Here is a 22,222-nt window from a genome sequence, read left to right as displayed (position 1 = left end):
CCAGAGGCAACCTCAGCTTCCCCTGACGGGGCTGAGAGTGGAGCACCTGCAGGCAATGGGTCCTCCATCACCTCAGGAACCAGAGCAGACTCAGCTGGTGCCTGCACCTGAGGATCCAGCACAGGTGAGGACCTTTCAGGCTCAAGCCCCAGCCCCGGCTCAGCTGGTTCTGGAGGCGGGGACTCCTGTGCAGGCTGGGATCCCTCAGGTTCAGATCCCTCCGAGTCCAAATCCCAGGCCATCACATTGATATTCAGACTCATACTGCTCGTGGCAGTGGAGGTAGAACATACCCACTGAGGCTCGGAGCCGTTGACTTATGAGCCAAGGTTTATTGTGTGATGAACCCATCTGAAGGCAGAACGGTTCTCTTTGGCAACAGGAGACACAGTCTCTTACAAATGGTGAAAGCCAAGCGGGAGAAGGTGGACCACTTTGCTCAGCCAAAAGTAAATAAATAAGCAAGGCTTGCTCCAAATAGCAAACATTCTGTCTCCTACCTACCGCCTGTCCATTGTGCTTCATCTACTGACCCCACCTGAAACAAATTAGACGCATCTGTTTCCCACCCCTAAACCTTCAGTGAAAAGAGAACTAATGTAACTGAATTGAAAGGCATGAGAAAAACGGTGTGTTTCTGCTACGCCTGCCAAGGCTGAATTCTAAAGTGTGCAATTTTCCTCATCAATTAGGAAACAGAAAGGGAGAGAGAGAGAGAGAGAGGGAGAGGGAGAGAGAGAGATGTGAAATTTCTGGCTAAATCAGACATTGAGAGGTTTTTTTAAAAAAAAAATATGGGTCAGATACAGTGGTACCTCAGGTTACATACGCTTCAGGTTACATACGCTTCAGGTTACACACTCCGCTAACCCAGAAACAGTGCTTCAGGTTAAGAACTTTGCTTCAGGATAAGAACAGAAATTGGGCTCCGGCAGCGTGGCAGCGGCGGGAGGCCCCATTAGCTAAAGTGGTGCTTCAGGTTAAGAACAGTTTCAGGTTAAGAACGGACCTCTGGAACGAATTAAGTACTTAACCCGAGGTACAACTGTACACTGTGTTCCTCCTTCTGGCTCAGAAACTAGAAATTTGTTTGGTGTAGCTGGTTCAATTGTTGCTTTGTCACTAATTGGGGGTTATTGAATGAAGGTTGTGGTTATCTACTGCCTGGCAAACAGTTCAAACTACATAAGGTTAGACATTAAACCCTTCTGCAGTAAGTGATGGACCAGTTGGCAGGTGACTATGGGCAAGTACAGCCTTTAGGCAACCAGCTGTGTACTATAAACGGTTTTCCAAGAAAAAACAAAAACCACCAAGGTGCCTGATAGAGTGAAAAAGTACCGTATTTTTTGCTCTATAAGACTCACTTTTTCCCTCCTAAAAAGTAAGGGGAAATGTGTGTGCGTCTTATGGAGTGAATGCAGGCTGCACAGCTATCCCAGAAGCCAGAACAGCAAGAGGGATTGCTGCTTTCACTGCGCAGCGATCCCTCTTGCTGTTCTGGCTTCTGAGATTCAGAATATTTTTTTTCTTGTTTTCCTCCTCCAAAAACTAGGTGCGTCTTGTGGTCTGGTGTGTCTTATAGAGCGAAAAATACAGTATTTTCTTTCATCTGTCCTGAATCGTCCACGAGTTCTAGTAATATGAGAGAGGCAGAAAAACTTTTCTCTTTAGAAATACTGTAAGGCAGTGTTGACCAAACTTGGGACTCCAGCTGTTTTGGGACTACAACTCCCATCATCCCTGACCACTGGTCCTGTTAGCTAGGGATGATGGGAGTTGTAGTCCAAAAACTCTGTTCCTCCTTCTGGCTTACAGGGCTGTGTCATAGGTGTTTAAACTTTAGGGTTCTCATTTACTCTAGGGTAGGACTCAAAGCAGTGAAGAAGTTGAATTACAGGAATGGGGATTTTGGCTAAACTTTATGAAGGACTTCCTGACAGTACAAGCTGGTTGACAATGGAGTAGAGTGCCAAAGACTCCAATTTTAGGGTGGATCTAGAGACAGGGAGAAAACCCGCTATAAATAAGTCAGAAATTAGATTATAACAAAAGAAAGAAATCCGTATGGAAAACCGCGTTTTAAAATTTCCTGCTCTCTGGCGCCATCTGGTGTTCCATGTTTATAGTGCATTCAAATTGCTGTTTCTTTACTAATGTAGCTGAATTACTATACAGTGGTACCTCGGGTTACAGACAGGTTACTCCGCTAACCCAGAAATAGTACCTCAGGTTAAGAACTTTGCTTTAGGATGAGAACAGAAATTGTGCAGCAGCGGTGCGGCGGCAGCGGGAGACCCCATTAGTTAAAGTGGTAACTCAGGTTAAGAACAGTTTCAGGTTAAGAACTGACCTCCAGAACGAATTAAGTTCTTAACCTGAAGTAGTACTGTATACAGTTACCTGGGAGTAAGTCCCATTGAATTCATTGGGGCAATAGTAGATATTTACGGGGTTGCACTGTTAGCATAATATATTGTTTGGCCTTGACTGGTAGGTTTCACTTATTAAATGATAAGTTAGCCTACACTTGGAAGCACGCATAAGGGCTGCTAATATGCAAATGCATTTCAGTTTAATCAATTGATGAAGCAATTAATCAGTTAAAAGGTAAGTGGTTAATCAGCTAAATAATATTTAATTGGTTGCCAGTCCTATTTTTCCTCCTTTCCTTTGCAACACTCGTTCATTTTCTTCCTCTTTCGCTGCATCTATTAAGGTCAGCCCTGATCATGCACCACAAAATTTATCCAAGGACCCAGAGGCTTTGATGGAACTGCATTTCCAACACTTTGGCCATTTCCTTAATGCTCATCAACTCATTTGCTTTCGGCCCTTCTCGCCTTCATTTGAAAACCTAACACAAAATGCGAATGAAGTGTCAATTCCGTTCTATTAATTGCCTTGGAAACCATCCATTCCTTTTAATTATTTCCTAGCATCTGATCTACTGGAATGTGCCACACAGCTTTAAGATGATGAGGTCTCCAATGTCCACTCTACATAAATTACCCATCCAGCCATTTGGTAAACCACCGAAAGAAATTACCTTTCTCCGGCCTTGCGAATCCATTAAGGGGAAACAACCGGGTGGTTTTGATTACAGTCCTGGGAGAGGCAGCTCGGAAGATCTCGTTGTGGGAGATACGACGACGCCATTTGGCTCCACGTTAACCAGGTAGGGCAGAGTTGAAGAATATTATCACTGATGATGTGAAGTTAAGCCGACAGCACCTGTTCAGGTGTCATTTGGAAGAGAGGCTGGAACAGAGGCTGTAAGGAGAGGGATAACAACGGGGAAATGGATATCACACAAAACAGATGCCCACTTAGTCCATCACTGGTGCTGCGTTAGTCCATCAGCATCGGTGGACATTAAATATGGCTTGAGAAGGGCATAGGGCTAATGGATTGCTCCCAGAGATTTTGATGGCTACTTAGTTTTAAATAATCAAATTATGCACCTACCAATGTGGGACAATGGAGGCTGTTCTATTAGGATGAATGGGACACCATACCACCAACCTGTGGGAATGTTCAGGGGGGCAGGAGAGGATATATTGTTTATTGATATCCTTCCTAAAAGGGACGCAGGTGGCGCTGTGGGTTAAACCACAGAGCCTAGGATTTGCCGATCAGAAGGTCAGCAGTTCGAATCCCCGCAACGGGGTGAGCTCTCGTTGCCCGGTCCCTGCTCCTGCCAACCTAGCAGTTCGAAAGCACGTCAAAGTGCAAGTAGATAAATAGGTACCACTCTGGTGGGAAGGTAAATGGTGTTTCCATGCGCTGCTCTAGTTTGCCAGAAGTGGCTTAGTCATGCTGACCACATGACCTGCAAACTGTATGCCGGCTCCCTCAGCCTGAAAACGAGATGAGCACTGCAACCCCAGAGTTGGCCACGACTGGACCTAATGGTCAGGGGTCCCTTTACCTTTAATATCCTTCCTAACGTGCGCTAGCAACTTCCTTTACTTAGCAGAGTTTACATCCCCCTTTTTTACATGCACAGCAGATAACTGTTTGCAGGCTTGTGTGAGCCTCTCACTACAGTGGTACCTCGGGTTACATACGCTTCAAGTTACAGACACTTCAGGTTACAGACTCCGCTAACTCAGAAATAGTACATCAGGTTAAGAACTTTGCTTCAGGATGAGAACAGAAATCGTGCTCCAGCGGCGCGGCAGCAGCAGGAGGCCCCATTAGCTAAAGTGGTGCTTCAGGTTAAGAACAGTTTCAGGTTAAGAATGGACCTCCGGAACGAATTAAGTACTTAACCCGAGGTACCACTGTATCTACTGATTGTTAACTTTTAATGCTTTTGTCATTGTGAGCCTCCTTGAGCTCAGTGCTTGTTGCTGGAAAAGTGGAATACAAGTATTAAAAAAAAGATTTTTTTCTGTTTTGGAGGCGCTTCGCAAGACGAATTTCCCTATGGGCTTGCTTCGCAAGACAAAAGCCCATAGGGAAATCTCTGGGGACCTGTTTTAAATTGCTGGCGGTCGGGAGCAAAGACTTTCGCCCACAGCCGGCCTTCAGAAGAGGTCCTGGACCTCTTCTGAAGGCCGGCGGGGGGCAAAAGTCTTTGCTCCCCCCCCCACGCCTGCTTTCCCGGGACAGCGGAGACTTCTCCGCTGCCCCGGGCGATCTTAAAATGCTGGCGGGCGGGAGCGAAGCGTTCGCTGCCGACCCCCAGCATTTTAAAATCTCCCCGGGACAGCAGAGAAGTCTCCGCTGCCCCGGGCGATCTTAAAATGCTGGCGGGCGGGAGCGAAGCATTCGCTGCCGACCCCCAGCATTTTAAAATCTCCCCGGGACAGCAGAGAAGTCTCCGCTGCCCCGGGCGATCTTAAAATGCTGGCGGGCGGGAGCGAAGCGTTCGCTGCCAACCCCCAGCATTTTAAAATCTCCCCGGGACAGCAGAGGCTTCGCTCCCGCCCGCCAGCATTTTAAAATCGCCCCGGGACAGCAGGGGCTTTTAAAATGCTGGCGGTCGGCAGCAAAGCCCTCCTGTCCCCGGAGCTTGTGGGGCGGGAGGTGGGAAGAAGGGCTTTTCTTCCCACTGCCAGCCTTCAGAACAGCCTTCTGAAGGCTGGCAGTGGGAAGAAAAGCCCTTGTTCCCCCCCCCCAGCCTTCAGAAGAGGTCGGGGGACAGACTGTCCCCGGACCTGGTCTGAAGGCGGTTTCCCTAGGAACGCATTAATTGATTTTCAATGCATTCCTATGGGAAACCGTGCTTCGCAAGACGAAAAACTCGCAAGAAGAAAAAACTTGCGGAACGAATTAATTTCGTCTTGCGAGGCACCACTGTATGTGCAATAAATATATAAATAAAGAGTATCTGAAGAGCCCTAACTCCCAAAGGAGGTCACAGTGGGAAAACACATCGGGGATTAAATAATGCGATCACAAGATCTAAAACAATTCCATATATAAGAGCAATTAAGAAGAATTCTAATATAGATGCAGACTCTGTTCCTTGCCCCACCCCAATCTGCTCTAACCACTAACCCAATACTGTCAGTTTAAAACTAGTGTGCCCTGGGACCAGAAATGACCAACATCCACAACAATTTATGCCATGAACCACCCTGAGATCTAAGGTATGCAAATGTAATAAATAATAATAATAATAATAATCCAACATGCCAACTCTGAGTTACATTTGGGTTAGATAAAGATGCATGCCCATTTTTGCAGCTCTCATTTCTGAGCAGACTCAATTTTCACATCATTTCATGAGAAAATTGACTCCGAATGACTAGGGCATCCTAGTCTATTAGGAACCTATCATCAATGTTCAAGGGACATTTTTTTTTTAATGAATCCTTATTAAAAATGCAGAAGGGCTTTAAGAACAAATGTCACCTTTCTGTGTATTATCATAATTGTTAAATAATGACTGAAAGAGACTTGTTTCCAATTTCCCTAATATCCATGAAGCCAGACTTAATGAGATCGTTAATCCAAAGGGTCGTGATCCATTGCCACCCTCATTGCCAAATGCTCTTTTACTCCTCTGTGCTCAAATTAATGACACAGCATTTCAGAATTGGTACTTGAACAGCTCGTGCTGCTAATGGATGAGTCAGAGAGGCATGGTCTGAAGACCTGTGATATGGCAGCCCTGTTGAAGTTAAGTGAATCTGGGACTGGTCAAGACTTGAATGGGAGATCCTTCAACCCAGGTGGCAAATGGATTTTCTTTATCAACATTGGTCATGTAGATCATTTTCCAGTAACAAAATACACTGTAGACAGAGAAGAAGAAATAGGCTATTAATTAATAGCTATCACTGCTTGTGCAGTCTTAAACACACTCAGCTAGGAGTCACTCCTGTTGGATCCTACGAGGTTTACTCAAGGAAATAAGAAGAGCCTGATTATATGGTTTAGAAGAAGAGTTTGGATTTGATATCCCACTTTATCACTACCCCAAGGAGTCTCAAAGCAGCTAACATTCTCCTTTCCCTTCCTCCCCCACAGCAAACACTCTGTGAGGTGAGTGAGGCTGAGAGACTTCAGAGAAGTGTGACTAGCCCAAGGTCACCCAGCAGCTGCATGTGGAGGAGCAGAGGCGCGAACCCGATTCCCCAGATTACGAGTCTACCACTCTTAACCACTACACCACACTGGCTCTCTTATAGATGCAGGGTTGCCATATTACTAAAAGTGAAAATCTGGGGGGGGGGAGTTGTTGAGTTCTTTTGGGCGGATGGCAAAGTTGTTGAGCTACCAAAGTTGTTTTTTTAGTTTTGCCCAAAGTTTCTGAGCTTCTCCCAGGTTTTGTCCAGGGAGTGGGCAAAGGAGGAATGGTGGAGACCACCTCCCAGGAAGGAAGAAGAGGGAGACAGTATGGATTTACAATAGGGGTTTGAGGGTAGTCACAGCTCAGAGGCAGATGAGGGGGAAAGTTGGGAAATAATGGGAGAGGAGAAGCAGGCAGAGGCAGAGCAACACCCGGCTGACAGATTGTAATTAGAAAGCATTCCAGACCCTCCATCTCCCAGAACCTGGCAAGCCTTAAAAGTAGGAGAGCAAAGAGCTCAAAGACAGAGAGCATGTAGCAGCACCCCTAGAGGAGATGATGAGAATGACAAATGAGGAAGTGGAAGAGACGGGGTGTGGGGTGGAGATTCACTTGCGACAATTCCATTATCCAAGGGGCTGGGTTCTATAGCCTCTCTCTGTAAAGTTTGAAATAAAAAAGGACTGTAAGAAACGTTTCTTTATCTTTATACTTTCCTGGGCAGGCAGTCAGGAGCCGCTAACAGCATCCTGACACTAGGATCCTCGGAGCCTGGAAAGTTGAAAGTGATGAAAAGTATGGGATACAATCCATCCTGTCTTGTTGGTGGTGAGGAGGGATGAAGTCTCCATTGAACATTTATTTCTGTATGCCTACTATTTATATAGGGATGCAGGTGGCACTGTGGTTTAAACTACAGAGCCTAGGACTTGCCAATCAGAAGGTTGGCGGTTCAAATCCCCATGACGGGGTGAGCTCCCGTTGCTCGGTCCCTGCTCCTGCCAACCTAGCAGTTCGAAAGCACATCAAAGTGCAAGTAGATAAATAGGTACCGCTCCGGCAGGAAGATAAACGGCGTTTCCGTGTGCTGCTCTGGTTCGCCAGAAGCGGCGTAGTCATGCTGGCCACATGACCTGGAAGATGTAAGCCAGCTCCCTCAGCCAATAAAGCGAGATGAGCGCTGCAACCCCAGAGTCAGCCACAACTGGACCTAATTATTAGGGGTCCCTTTACCTTTACCTTACTATTTATATACCACGATTCCTTGAATTCTATGTGGTCTACATAAAAATTAAAAAGCATTGTGTTCCACCACACCCGAGATGAGCTGTAGCATTCCTTATATTTTGTAGGCTATTGATACCTGCTTTTAACCTCCCAGGTAGGTAGTATGTTATAAATCTAAGTAATTAACTGACATAGTATGTGTCTGTACACTGAAGGAAGGCCCACTGACTTTAGCTGACCAGACTCCTGGGCAAGCATGTAAAGGATCGCAGCCATACTGTCACTAAATCAAACATGCAGTTGTTATGAAGGCAGGAAATTGTGTGAAAATCTCCAAAGCACACTTTTAGTGCTTCAGCTGGTCAGAAAAGAATGTTTCCTGGCAACACACTGCAATGTTCTTTCCCTGTTATTGGCCATAGGAGAGCACTGTCTCCTGCACAGGCTATTAAAATGTTTTGGTACTAACTTTGCAATCAAACATGGCCATTAAGGGAAGGGTACGTTCTCCGAGTCGTAAAGACGCCCACACAGCCAAATTTCAGAGAATCATGCCACTTTGTCTTCCAAGAACATCAGCTCACTTGTTTCTATTTCAGAATTTGCACTGGGGAAATCACTGAATTCAGAGACAGGACCAAGTTCCTGCAGACTTGGGTGAGCCTTGAAGGTGTCATAGTTAATGAAAACCAAAGTTGTAATAGGTGTTCGGAGCTCCAGATGTTACAGAGACTCTAACTCCCATCAGCCCCAACCAGCATGGCCAATGGTGAGGGATGATGGGAGTTGTGGTCCAAACACATCTGGACAAGACAGAAGTACTGTTTTGGGGGGACAGGAGGCGGGCAGGTGTGGAGGATTCCCTGGTCCTGAATGGGGTAACTGTGCCCCTGAAGGACCAGGTGCGCAGCCTGGGAGTCATTTTGGACTCACAGCTGTCCATGGAGGCACAGGTCAAATCTGTATCCAGGGCAGCTGTTTACCAGCTCCATCTGGTACGTAGGCTGAGACCCTGTCTGCCTGCAGACTGTCTCGCCAGAGTGGTGCATGCTCTGGTTATCTCCCGCTTGGACTACTGCAATGCGCTCTACGTGGGGCTACCTTTGAAGGTGACCCAGAAACTACAAATACAGAACGTGGCAGCTAGACTGGTGACTGGGAGCGGCCGCCGAGACCATATAACACCGGTCTTGAAAGACCTACATTGGCTCCCAGTAGGTTTCTGAGCACAATTCAAAGTGTTGGTGCTGACCTTTAAAGCCCTAAACGGCCTCGGTCCAGTATATCTGAAGGAGCGTCTCCACCCCCATCATTCTGCCCGGACACTGAGGTCCAGCTCCGAGGGCTTTCTGGTGGTTCCCTCACTGCGAGAGGCCAAGTTACAGGGAACCAGGCAGAGGGCCTTCTCAGTAGTGGCGCCCGCCCTGTGGAACGCCCTCCCATCAGATGTCAAAGCGATAAACAACTACCTGACATTCAGAAGACATCTGAAGGCAGCCCTGTTCAGGGAAGTTTTTAATATGTGACATTTTAGTGTATTTTTCATCTTTGTTAGAAGTCGCCCAGAGTGGCTGGGGAAACCCAGCCAGATGGGCAGGGTACAAATAAATTATTATTATTATTATTATTATTATTATTATTATTATTATTGAGGGCACAAGGCTTCCAGGTGCTGTACTAAGCAGATACAGATGATGAAATGTGTGGTGCCAAGTTTGGGGCAGAATGGGATGCAAAGGAGCGGTACGAGGACTTGAAGAACATTCTTTTTTTAAAAAAAGAGATTTTTATTAAAGTTTTTTTATGATACAAGAAAATACAGTGATACCTTGGGTTACAGATGCTTCAGGTTACAGACGCTTGAGGCTACAGACTCCACTAACCCAGAAATAGTACCTTGGGTTAAGAACTTTGCTTCAGGATGAGAACAGAAATTGCGGTGCGGCAGCAGCGGGAGGCCCCATTAGCTAAAGTGGTGCTTCAGGTTAAGAACAGTTTCAGGTTAAGAACAGACCTCCAGAACAAATTAAGTTATTAACCTGAGGTTACCACTATAACAGCTACAAAAATTACAAATAGAATAAGTAACATACGGAGTCCTCTCTTGAAAGTAATTCTTACCACCCACAGAAGGTAGTAGTATTTCCCAGCTCTCCACCTGGGAGCTTTCGTTTAATTTCCCAGACTCTCACCCTGGGAGACTGACACCTCCCCTTTCTCTCACCCAGGATCCTCCACACAAACATCTACTACCACCATGAGTATATGATCCCTGGACCTTAATAAAGGCCCTAGACATAGGACACCAAAAAAAAAAGAATAAAAAAAATCCTTCCAGTAGCACCTTAAAGACCAACTAAGTTAGTTCTTGGTATGAACTTTCGTGTGCATGCACACTTCTTCAGATACACTGAAACAGAAGTTGCCAGATCCTTCTATATAGTGAGAAGGTTGGGAGGGGTATTACTCAGAAGGGTGGTGGGAATGGGAGATTGGCAGATAGCTGAGATGAGCCTGTTGACGACTCTTAACGACTGTAATAGGTCTTACAGGAAAAGGCAAGGGGTGAGAAGGTGAGAAATGGCTTAGTCATGTATAATGGGATAAGAATCCAATGTCTTTGTTCAAACCAGGTCTCTCCATGGTTTTAAGTTTGGTAATGAGTTGCAATTCAGCAACAAAGACAAAGAAGACAAAGAGAAAGAAAAGAGATAAACAAATAAAACAGTCCTGATTGTCCCTTGATAGATGGAGTTTACTCTCAACAGCAATCAGCTGGTAGCTACTGAGAAAACATTCCATTGAAGTCCAGCTTATATTCAAACCTTTTGCAAGCAGATTTCAAAGGGAATGGCTCTCGTTGCCCATCAGCTGATAGGCGCTAAAAGAAAGCTCTCGGCGCCAATCAGCTGACAGAGTTGTTCTCTGACATCATAATGATCTCATTCAGGTGAATGGCAGGATAGCAGCCCCGCTCCCTGTGGCGTTTGCCCGTTCGTTTGAAAACGTCTGTACAGAGGGAGAGAAAGAGTTAATAGGTAGACCAATAGAAAAGCCAGAGGCGGAGCCCAGCTGTTTATAAAAGGGCTTAGCCCGAGGTTAGTTAGTTAGTTGGTTGGTTGGGAAAAGGCAGTTGGGAAAGCAGTTGACAGACAGCTGGAATTAGAGATAAAGTTAGTGCAGGAACTTCTTGCAGCCAATCAGAAGCCGCGCTCTGGTTTCCAAACGTTTTGGAGGTCAAACAGACTTCCAGAACAGATTCCGTTCAACTTCCAAGGTACGACTGTACTGCCAAATGCGGAAAGCGCTGATTTCAGAGGATTTGCTGTGTTTCTGTTTGCCCATCCTTTCAGGAAGTGCTAATTGGTTAGATTCACCTTTAAATGTGAACTGAATAAAATTTATCCAACCTTCCGCTCACACACACACTGCACACCCAGCTTACATTCTAAGATATTATCACCATGGTTTGCCAACCATGTTCTCACACAGCTCAGTCCTTTGGGAATCTGCAGTTTTATCGGCTCTATAAATGAATTGGTTTTAAATCAAGATAAGCAACGGGAGAGGGCAGGGATGAGAGAGGAGAAAAGGAAATCTATTAAAGTTATCTTCTTTACTCTTCCCTAACTGGGAGAAATCTCCCAAGTTTTTCCCCTAATGAATTTTGATGCATAGCACCCTTTCTTCCATTTTATGTCGGTCTTACCAACCAACACACACACACACACACACACACACACACACACCCTGTTGGATGAGGTGGTTGTTATCAATATTAAAGGCAGGTGAATGTGCTTGCTCCAGGCTGTGTGTGGAGATGACATGCTCTGGATACAAATGCCTGTCCTTCCTAAATTGTTCTCGCTAAGTCTTTGATTTATCTGTCCTTCAAAAGTGGAGGATCGTTTCGCCAGGACTATTAGGTATCTCGAGAAGGAAGGAAGATTTATAAAACCCTAAAAGTCTGCTCTGAGAGCAGGTGTGTTGCAGTGGATAGAGGGCTGAATTAAGATCGGAGAGCCCTGGGTTTACCGTTCAGCCACTGAAGAAAAAAAACCTTAAGCCACCCACTGTAAGCTCACAACCTAACCGTCTTCACGGGGTTAAGGTAGGTATGAGGTGTCTATGTGGAATCTGATTCAGTTCAAATTTAAAGGCGAACCTACCAAATTTGCACCTTCCAAAACTATACACAAATCAAAACACAGGTACCCTTTGATATTTTGATAAGGGAGCTGGGCATGTTTAGCCTGGAGAAGAGGAGGTTAAGGGGTGATATGATATCCATGTTCAAATATATAAAAGGATGTCACATAGAGGAGGGAGAAAGGTTGTTTTCTGCTGCTCCACAGAAGCGGACACGGAGCAATGGATCCAAACTACAAGAAAGAAGATTCCACCTAAACATTAGGAAGAACTTCCTGACAGTAAGAGCTGTTCGGCAGTGGAATTTGCTGCCAAGGAGTGTGGTGGAGTCTCCTTTTTTGGAGGTCTTTAAGCAGAGGCTTGACAACCATATGTCAGGAGTTCTCTGATGGTGTTTCCTGCTTGGCAGGGGGTTGGACTCAATGGCCCTTGTGGTCTCTTCCAACTCTATGATTCTATGATTCTATGATTCATACTTTCCTGAACTTTGCAATGCAGTTCTCCTGCCAAGTCATGCGTACAAAATAATAATAATGCATAACAATTATTTTATAACTAGAAAGGTGACTATAGCTTCAATCTTATACACACTTACCGAAGTGGTAAGACTCACTAAACTGGTCTCACTGAACTGATACTTTGTATAGCTATGAGTTTGTTCTGAATTACAGTGGTACCTCGGGTTAAGTGCTTAATTTGTTCCGGAGGTCCGTTCTTAACCTGAAACTGTTCTTAACCTGGAGCACCACTTTAGCTAATGGGGCCTCCTGCTGCCGCTGCACCGCCAGAGCACAATTTCTGTTCTCATCCTGAAGCAAAGTTCTTAACCTGAGGCACTATTTCTGGGTTAGCGGAGTCTGTAACCTGAAGTGTCTGTAACCTGAGGTACCACTGTATATTATTTATTTAATGGACCGGGGGGTATTTATATGGCACTGTGTTTTTGATAGTACAGTGGTACCTCGGGTTACATACTCTTCAGGTTACATACCCTTCAGGTTACAGACTCCTCTAACCCAGAAATAGTACCTCAGGTTAAGAACTTCGTTTCAGGATGAGAACAGAAATCGTGCAGCGGCAGCAGGAGGCCCCATTAGCTAAAGTGGTGCTTCAGGTTAAGAACAGTTTCAGGTTAAGAACAGACCTCCGGAACGAATTAAGTACTTAACCCAAGGTACCACTGTATTTACTGATTGTTAACTTTTAATGCTTTTGTCATTGCGAGCCTCCTTGAGCTCAGTGCTTGTTGCTGGAAAAGTGGAATACAAGTATTAAAAAAAATAAAAACTGAACCAAGTGTTGGAAACTGAGAAACCGAGAAAAGCTGGAATTGTCAGGTTCATCCAATCCTAATGGAGTTGTCCCTCAGCCCAGTCCAGCCTCTGTCCACAAAGTGATGCTGGTATCACCCACTATGGTATCAGTGGCAGCCCATAGAAATCCCCCAAATGAAGAATTTTGGGAGTGAGAAGGGGCTGAAACAGCTTCAGATCCTGAGATAACCAAATCACAGCACACTCTTTACCCTTCCACTTGAGTGGAAGACACTGTCCCGTGAGCCCTTCATTTGGAGAACAGCCTTTACCAAAGGTGTCATGGACTTTGAAGACACTCAAACTCAGGACGCAAGGGAGAAATGTGCTAAGAGGAAGGAGTGTTTGGCAAATCCACACCGTGATCAACTCCCGTCCGGAAACCTATGTCCCCACTGTGGAAGGACGCGTGGATCCAGAATTGGTCTCCACAGTCACCTATGGACTCACTGTTAAGACCATATTTAAGGAAGACAATCTTATTTGGCTATGAGTGATCACCAAAGAGAGAAAGATGTTTTTGGAGACTACCCTGTACTTGTGATTGTAATTTGTTTGAACTGTTTCTGATGATGCAGTTTGAAATGTTGTGACCCACCCTGGTGAAGGGAGGGTAATAAATCACCATCCATCAATCATCATTATAATATCATCTACTCTGAAGTAACTCTTATTAATGGCAAGCGAAGCTGATGGACTGGGACGCTGGTGGCGCTGTGGGTTAAACCACAGAGCCTAGGACTTGCCAATTAGAAGGTTGGCGGTTCGAATCCCTGCAATGGGGTGAGCTCCCGTTGCTCGGTCCCTGCTCCTGCCAACCTAGCAGTTCGAAAGCACGTCAAAGTGCAAGCAGATAAATAGGTACCGCTCTGGCGGGAAGCTAAACGGTGTTTCTGTGTGCTGCTCTGGTTCAGCAGAAGTGGGTTAGTCATGCTGGCCACATGACCCGGAAGCTGTACACCAGCTCCCTCGGCCAATAAAGCGAGATGAGCGCCGCAACTCCAGAGTCGGTCACAACTGGACCTAATGATCAGGAGTCCCTTTACTTTTACCATTCAGCTGATAGACTCAGGAACCAAGAGGACAAAAACTTTAAAAAAGAATGGGGGGGGGGAATTAAGTTATCTAGGAGACCACTGTAAGTAGATGGAAACATTAGCAGGATTTTAACTCCACTTGTAAGAAATACCATGGATAAGATGAATTGATATAAAACTTAGAGTATGGAAGAATATGCAGTTGTAAATGTTGAGAATATGGCCCCATGGAGTTCCCATCAAATAAAAATGATTTCAAGAAGAAGAAGTAAATCTTATTCAATTTAGTGGGGTAATTGACCCAGGTAACTGTTGGGTCACATTTTCACCATCAGTATTATCTCCAGTTACCGTCTTTCCAAGAAATCATAACCCACCATGTTTAATTCAAATGAGGTCTGTCCTTAAAGACTTGAAGTTGCAATAAAGAAAGCAGTGCCTCTGAACATGGGCAGAGAGCTTTCCCCCAAACTGTTGGATAGCCTTGATTCCCAGCATCTCCTCTTTGTTTATGCAACTGCAGCATAGGTCTGAAAAAATAAAATTCATGGCTTGAATCTGAGCATTTGGCAAACGGGTGCAGCTACTTAAATTCTGTATTGCTGAAATTTTAAGCATCGCTAATTCAGTATAAACAATTAGAAAATCCATTGGCTGATTGCAATTATTTACTAATTAGGTTTGCTTGATATTGTTACTTAATACTAATTGGTTTATTAGCTGTAGTATTAGCTGGTGTGATGCCTCCAATCATCAGAATAAGTACGATATAATTCCTCTTATCAGCAACCCAGAGTTAGGCAGCGGTCCCAAAATTAACGTGGATGTATGCCTTGAATACCAATATCTAAGAAGAAGGTGTGTTTCCTTTCCAAGAGAAGTTCTGCACACATTGCGCTAGACTTCATTGCTAAAAGAATTAAAACAGGGCTGGGGAACATCAGGGCAGAGGTCAAATGTGGCCCTCAAAGATTCTCTATCTGGCCCCCAGAACTATCAACAAACCACACATGCCCTCCTCTGACCACACCCCTCATTGGCCCTTCACAATCTCCTTGAGTATGTCTTGACTGAGTGGAATGTATCCCTGAACACCTGCTAGTCTGGATGGAGGATGGAAAGGACCAAGTATGTGCAGGAACTACCGAAGTAAAGGCTACATGCAATTTTCTGATCAGGTTTGCATTTACGTGTGGCCCTCAGAAGGTTTCTCAGAAGGGAATACTACTACTACTACTACTACTGCTACTACTACTACTACTAATAATAATAATAATAATAATATGTTGTTGTTGTTGTTTAGTTGTTTAGTCGTTTCCAACTCTTCGTGACCCCATGGACCAGAGCACACCAGGCACTCCTGTCTTGCACTGCCTCCCGCAGTTTGGTCAAACTGATGTTAGTAGCTTCGAGAACACTGTCCAACCATCTCGTCCTCTGTGCCTTCTCCTTGTGCCCTCCATCTTTCCCAACATCAGGGTCTTTTCCAGGGAGTCTTCTCTTCTCATGAGGTGGCCAAAGTATTGGAGCCTCAGCTTCAGGATCTGTCCTTCCAGTGAGCACTCAGGACTGGTTTATTTCAGAATGGATGTGTTTGATCTTCTTGCAGTCCATGGGACTCTCAAGAGTCTCCTCCAGCACCATAATTCAAAAGCATCAATTCTTTGGCGACCAGCCTTCTTTATGGTCCAGCTCTCACTTCCATACATCACTACTGGGAAAACCATAGCTTTTACTATACAGACCTTTGTTGGCAAGGTGATGCCTCTGCTTTTTAAGATGCTGTCTAGGTTTGTCATTGCTTTTCCCCCAAGAAGCGGGCGTCTTTTAATTTCAAAAACCAGGCTCAGGGCGGCTAACAACAAATTTAAAACACTTAATTGTAAAAGCAGCATAAAATACAGTATAAAACATGAATAACAATAAGTTCAGAAATCAATTTAGGGGAAATCCATCTAATAAGCGTTAGATAATCACCAGGGCTAGCTGGCTGAATTAGTCCTACTTGGGCCAGCGAGGAAGAGAGAATTAGCTGTGGGGTCTCAGAGCGGATAATCTTCATAAAAGGGGAGGTGGAGGGAAGAGAAGGGAAATCAAAGATCAGGCTGAATTCAAATGAAAGGCCAGGCAGAATAGTTTGGGGACCAAGGTGTTTGAGAACCAAGGTACCACTATAATTCCAACACTTCCTTAAAGCTATTTCACAGAATGAAGCAAAAAGTTAAGTTAGGGCAGATTAAACTAACCTGGCCCAATAGCAGAAACCAGCACAAAAGCTCCTGCTAGTGCAACAGGACTTTCCCTTCTCTCCTTCTTCTGTGCATCCCCCGCACCTCCCCCAAATCCACTTGGGGGGGATTGGGGGACCCCCAGAACAGTGCATGGGGTAGCAGAGGGCAAGAGAGGAGTTTGCCCATTTGCAAGCAGAAATATTGCACTGATCAAAGCAGAACAATGTTGCAACGTTGAATTCCACTTTATAGGCTTTATTCACACACTTTAAATCAATGTAACTTAAAAGTGCTTAACTTGGGCTGGATCATTTTTAATTTGCTATGATTCCTCCTACCCACGCACTCATTTTTTTTCCTGTACTCAGCCATTGATTTGGGTTCATTAGCATAACCTCGGGAAGACAGAACGTCCATGAATACCCAACAAAAGCTTCCTAATTCCTGGATGAGAACAGAACTTGCAGCGACTCTTTTTCATCCATCAAAATAGAGCACGGGGTTCATTAGCATAATCATTCATCCATGGAGCCTGCAGCTCTGCAATAACTTCCAAAACTATCCCTCAACATCCATGAATCGAGGGGGTTTGTATTATTTATGGATCTCTTCCATGGCTAGATAATTTCTCTATGGGGCCATAAATTCTGTGTTATTAAAGCGAGGCTGGAGAAAGTACCTGCAGATCCTTTCACTTGCCATTGTTAGGTTACTTTGATCCAGATTCCCGGTGAGGTATATCATCTTCGCTCCATTGCCTTCAAGAAATGGATGTACACAACACGACTAACTCGTAATTCATAACAAATGTCCTTGTAATTCATGACAAGTCTTGTTGTTGGGATCCGTCTGTCTCGAGAGACAATGGAGTCCGCCTCTGGGGGTGAAGTCAAACCTCTGCATTAGCAACACTGAAGTGACCTCCTTGGGGCGCAAGCCTGGGCAGTATGTTTGGAGGCCCTGGGTTGACCTGGGTTGACCCACCCCAGCCGAGCACAATTCAAAGTGTTGGTGCTGACCTTTAAAGCCCTAAACGGCCTCGGTCCATTATACCTGAAGGACTGTCTCCACCTCCATCGTTCTGCCCGGACACTGAGGTCCAGCGCCGAGGGCCTTCTGGTGGTTCCCTCGCTGCGAGAAGCCAAGTTACAGGGAACCAGGCAGAGGGCCTTCTCGGTAGTGGCGCCCACCCTGTGGAACGCCCTCCTTTCAGATGTCAAAGAGAAAAATAAGTACCAAACTTTTAGAAGACATTTGAAGTCAGCCCTCTTTACGGAAGTTTTTAATGTTTAATAGGTTATTGTATTTTAGTGTTTTATTGGAAGCTGCCCAGAGTGGATGGGGAGGCCCGGCCAGATGGGTGGGGTACAAATAAATTATTATTATTATTATTGCTGATGTGGTCCAAAAGAAAGCAGAGCAATACGTTTGGTACCAGCTTGGCTGCAGGAGTTGCCAGAAGGAGGTGTACAAGGTGCCATCCAACCATCTTAGGCAGGGGTCGGCAACGTTTTTTGAGGCTGGACCCGTCCACTCCCTGGCAGACCTCTCAGTCGGCCGGAACGTGTGTGCCCATGCTCCTGTGCTCAAGCTCTTTCCGGTGCTCTTCTGGGTCGGAAGAGCACTGGAAATAGCATGTATGCACGCGTACGGGCGCACTGCTGGGATGGAGGAGCACCCGTGCGCATGCACACATGCTATTTCCGCGCTCTTCCAACCTGGAAGTCGGTACCCACGGCGAGAGAGAAAATGGCGCCATGAAAAAAGGAAAAAAAGCACAGAATCTCCACGCTGATCCACGGAACGGCTGTGGGCCAGTTCCAGGAAGCTCATGGGCCGGAAACAGCCCATGGGTCTTAGGTTGCCGACCTCTGGTCTTAGGGCTATTTTTAATTTTTTAAAATACGGAAATATATTGAATTTCTCCATCATCCCCAGCTGTGGCTTGGGAAGGTATGCAGCCTAGGTCATGAACTTGTCATGTTGTGTGGTTGTCTGTTAATTATCTTCCAAAGCAGCTACTCTATTCCAACCTTAAAAATGGAAAGTGTAATGCTGATGGTCAACAAATGAGATTTAAAGACCCTCTCAAGGCAAATCTTTTAAAAATGTATTATAAACACTAACAACTGGGAAACACTGAAGGGACAAATTTGATAAAAATAAGTGTTAGGATTTGCTGAAATAATTTTGGAAATTGGGATGTAGAAAGGGGAGGTTTGGGGGAGTCGGAGAAGTGAGGTTTATGAAAAAAGGATACGAAATTATACATGTTTGTTTGTTTCTTTATTTGTTTGTATTGTCTATAAAATTTTTTGTAAAACCAATAAAAATATTTAAAAAACAACAACAACTGGGAAACAGTGGCCTGCAAGTGCTCCAGTTGGAGAACAACCTTTACCAATGTTGTCATGGATTTTGAAGATGCTCAAACTCAAGACGAAAGGGAGAAACGTGCTAAGAGGAAGGCACGCTTGGCAAATCCTCACCATGATCAACTTCCACCCAGAAACCTATGTCCCCACTGTGGAAGGCTGTGTGGATCCAGAATTGGCCTCCACAGTCACTTATGGACTCACCGTTAAGACCTTGTTCATGGAAGACAATTTCACTCAGCTATGAGTGATCACCAAAGAAGAAGAAAGACAGCCTAGGTAAAGTCCTGAGACCAGACAGAAGGGCACAGAGGACCAGGTTTGGCCTCTGGTCTTGAGGTTCCCCATCACTGGTCTCCACTGTGATGCACTTAGCTATCTCTTCCACATGATTTGGACTTTTTAAACGAACCATGAACCATGAATCCTCTGCATGTATAGATGATGATGATGATGATGATGATGATGATTAGGTGTAACTATACTCTACCACTGGTCCCATCACCTCCTGGCAAATAGAACGGGAAGAAATGGAGACAGTGAAAGAATTTACTTTCTTGGGCTCCATGATCACTGCAGACGGTGACAGCAGTCCTGAAATTAAAAGACGCCTGCTTCTCGGGAGAAAAGCAATGACAAACCTAGACAGCATCTCAAAAAGCAGAGATATCACCTTGCCAACAAAGGTCCGTATTGTTAAAGCTATGGTTTTCCCAGTAGTGATGTGTGGGAGTGAGAGCTGGACCATAAAGAAGGCTGATGGCCGAAGAAGAAGAAGAAGAAAGTTTGGATTTGATATCCCGCCTTTCACTCCCCTTCAGGAGTCTCAAAGCGGCTAACATTCTCCTTTCCCTTCCTCCCCCACAACAAACACTCTGTTAGGTGAGTGGGGCTGAGAGACTTCACAGAAGTGTAACTGGCCCAAGGTCACCCAGCAGCTGCATGTGGAGGAGCGGCGACATGAACCCGGTTTCCCAGATTACGTGACTACCGCTCTTAACCACTACACCACACTGGCTCAATTTCGAAGAATTGATGCTTTTGAATTCTGGTGCTGGAGGAGACTCTTGAGAGTCCCATGGACTGCAAGAAGATCAAACCTCACCATTCTGAAGGAAATCAGCCCTGAGTGCTCACTGAAAGGACACATCCTGAAGCTGAGGCCCCAGTACTTTGGCCACCTCATGAGAAGAGACGACTCCCTGGAAAAGACCCTGATGTTGGGAAAGATTGAGGGCACAAGGAGAAGGGGACGACAGAGGACGAGATGGTTGAACAGTGTCCTCGAAGCTATGAACATGAGTTTGAGCAAACTGCAAGAGGCAGTGGAAGACAGGAGTGCCTGGCGTGCTCTGGTCCATGGGGTCACGAAGAGTCGGACATGACTAAACGACTAAACAACAACATACTATACCACTAGGCACCTGGGGCTCTGCTATGCAGAGATGATAGTGCATTTACTTGCTCGTTTAGAACTTCATTTTCATCGCTATTGATTTTTTAAATGCTCGTCGAAGTGAATGATAACATTTTCTTCAGCCCTCTTAATACACTTTGAAGATCTGTTCCTCACTACAGAAGGCATTTCTTGCTGTTCATTTGAATCCTGATTCATGCGAAATGAGCTGCCTCGGTGGAGGTGTTCCAGCGCGAAGGAGGTCAGACGCCGATTTACATTTGTAGGAATCTCATTTGAGTCGGTGGCTGTGAAATGGACTATTAGCATTTCTGAGAAGGAAAGATGAAATGGGACTCTTATCATCGGCTCATCCTCCGCGACATGCCTGTGTCTGGGAGTGTTGGACGCAATGCAAGAACCGCTGGGAATAAGCCATACAATGGCCGCTAGCAAATGTGCGTTTGCGTTCTCACCTGTGATAAGTGAAGAACCAGCACCAGGTGACCAAGCTTATGTCTATTCGACTAGAGTTGGTTCTCCCCAACAAACTTTCCCTGTTAAGGTTCTTTGAGTGCCACAAATTTCTGAAAGAGGAAAGCAAAAAGCACGGGGACCAGTAACTTTCCAAAGTTTTATTTATACTGCAACTTTATTAGGGCATATCAATAATTAGGGTTGGTAGGCAGCAACCCCCAAAATATGTGTACACATATTTTATACACATAGGCAAAGTTAGAAGTGAGTAAGGCTTGGTGGTTCCCATTCTCTTCTCCCATGGTAAACTCAGAGCTCTCTGGTGAGAAAGAAAGAAAGAAAGAAAGAAAGAAAGAAAGGAAGGAAGGAAGGAAGGAAGGAAGGAAGGAAGGAAGGAAGGAAGGAAGGAAACTAACTCATACTCAGACTAGACCTCTTGAAATCAATGGGCTTAATTTAGCCGTGTCCATTCATTTCAGTGAGTTGTTCTACTATGAGTATGACTTAGTTGGGTACAATCCAAGCAAGGGTGGCAACTTGGGGGACAGGTAAGGCCTGCCCCACATAATCGATCACAAGATGTGGGATACACACACCATTTGAATGGCAATGCCCATCAACTAGGGAGGGGTCTGGCCCCCCCAAATGTTTTATTGGGGGGAGGCAAAGAGACATTGGTCCCTATGAATTCAAGTAACAGACACCATGGTGCTGCTGTGGTTTTCACCTGACCTCCCGAGAGAAGAGTTACTACTGCGTTTCAAAAATTGGAGGGGCAAGATGGCGGGGAGGTTGGTGAATGCCCCAGCAGAAACAGCGAACTGGCTCCGCTGGTGTGTTTGCATCACACCAGCCTCCCTGGCCGCCTCACTTCTCTCCCTCTCAGGAAGCCATCGAGACTCAGTCATTGGGAGGTCAGGTGAGCACTGCTGCTTCACCACGATGCCTGCTGCTGCCAAAGGCTCGTTCTTTAGCAAGACAATGTCCGCAGCAACTCTCCAGCATCACTTCCCACGACGTCCAGTAATGTGCGAACAAGATCCAAAGATTAATGTTGACATGGGTGTGCTTGAAGAGTCCGGGGAGGTCAGAAGAGAAAAAGCACACAAGTGCAAGGCCAGGGGTGTATCTAACACAGCGGTTCTCAACCTGTGGGTCCCCAGATGTTGTTGGACTACAACTCCCATCATCCCTGAGCTCTGGCCTTGCTAGCTAGGGATGATGGGAGTTGTAGTTCAACAACATCTGTGGACCCACAGGTTGAGAAAGGCTGATCTAAAGCATCACCATAGACAGGGCCCTAGCTAGGGGGTGGTGAGGAAGGCCCCTGGCAGGGGTGCAGGTGAGGGAGGGGTTACAAAAAATATGTCCATAAATATGGAGGGTGGACCGAGGGCTGGGTTGTTGGTTGCCCCTCCCTGCCTGCCTTGGGGAATGGGTGGGGCTGCTGCACAGAACAGCATCCGCCAGGACCCTGACAGACCAAAGCTG

General features: G+C 45.6%; 2 long non-coding RNA genes across 2 annotated transcripts in view; one reads left to right on the top strand and one right to left on the bottom strand.

Moving 5' to 3' along the window:
• Positions 1 to 1,332: 1,332 nt before the first annotated feature.
• Positions 1,333 to 22,222, bottom strand: part of LOC309529829 — a 186,427-nt gene continuing 165,537 nt past the window's right edge. Inside the window, exon 2 of the long non-coding RNA XR_014218499.1 lies at positions 1,333 to 1,617. This is a non-coding gene — a long non-coding RNA (uncharacterized lncRNA). The remainder of the gene's footprint in view (positions 1,618 to 22,222) is intronic.
• Positions 9,570 to 22,222, top strand: part of LOC309529748 — a 537,650-nt gene continuing 524,997 nt past the window's right edge. The window contains exon 1 of the long non-coding RNA XR_014218411.1: positions 9,570 to 9,737. This is a non-coding gene — a long non-coding RNA (uncharacterized lncRNA). The remainder of the gene's footprint in view (positions 9,738 to 22,222) is intronic.

This window comes from Podarcis vaucheri (genome assembly GCF_965113315.1).
Source record: "Podarcis vaucheri genome assembly, chromosome: 3".
Taxonomy (NCBI): domain Eukaryota; kingdom Metazoa; phylum Chordata; class Lepidosauria; order Squamata; family Lacertidae; genus Podarcis; species Podarcis vaucheri.
This window is presented reverse-complemented; position numbering and strand designations above follow the sequence as displayed.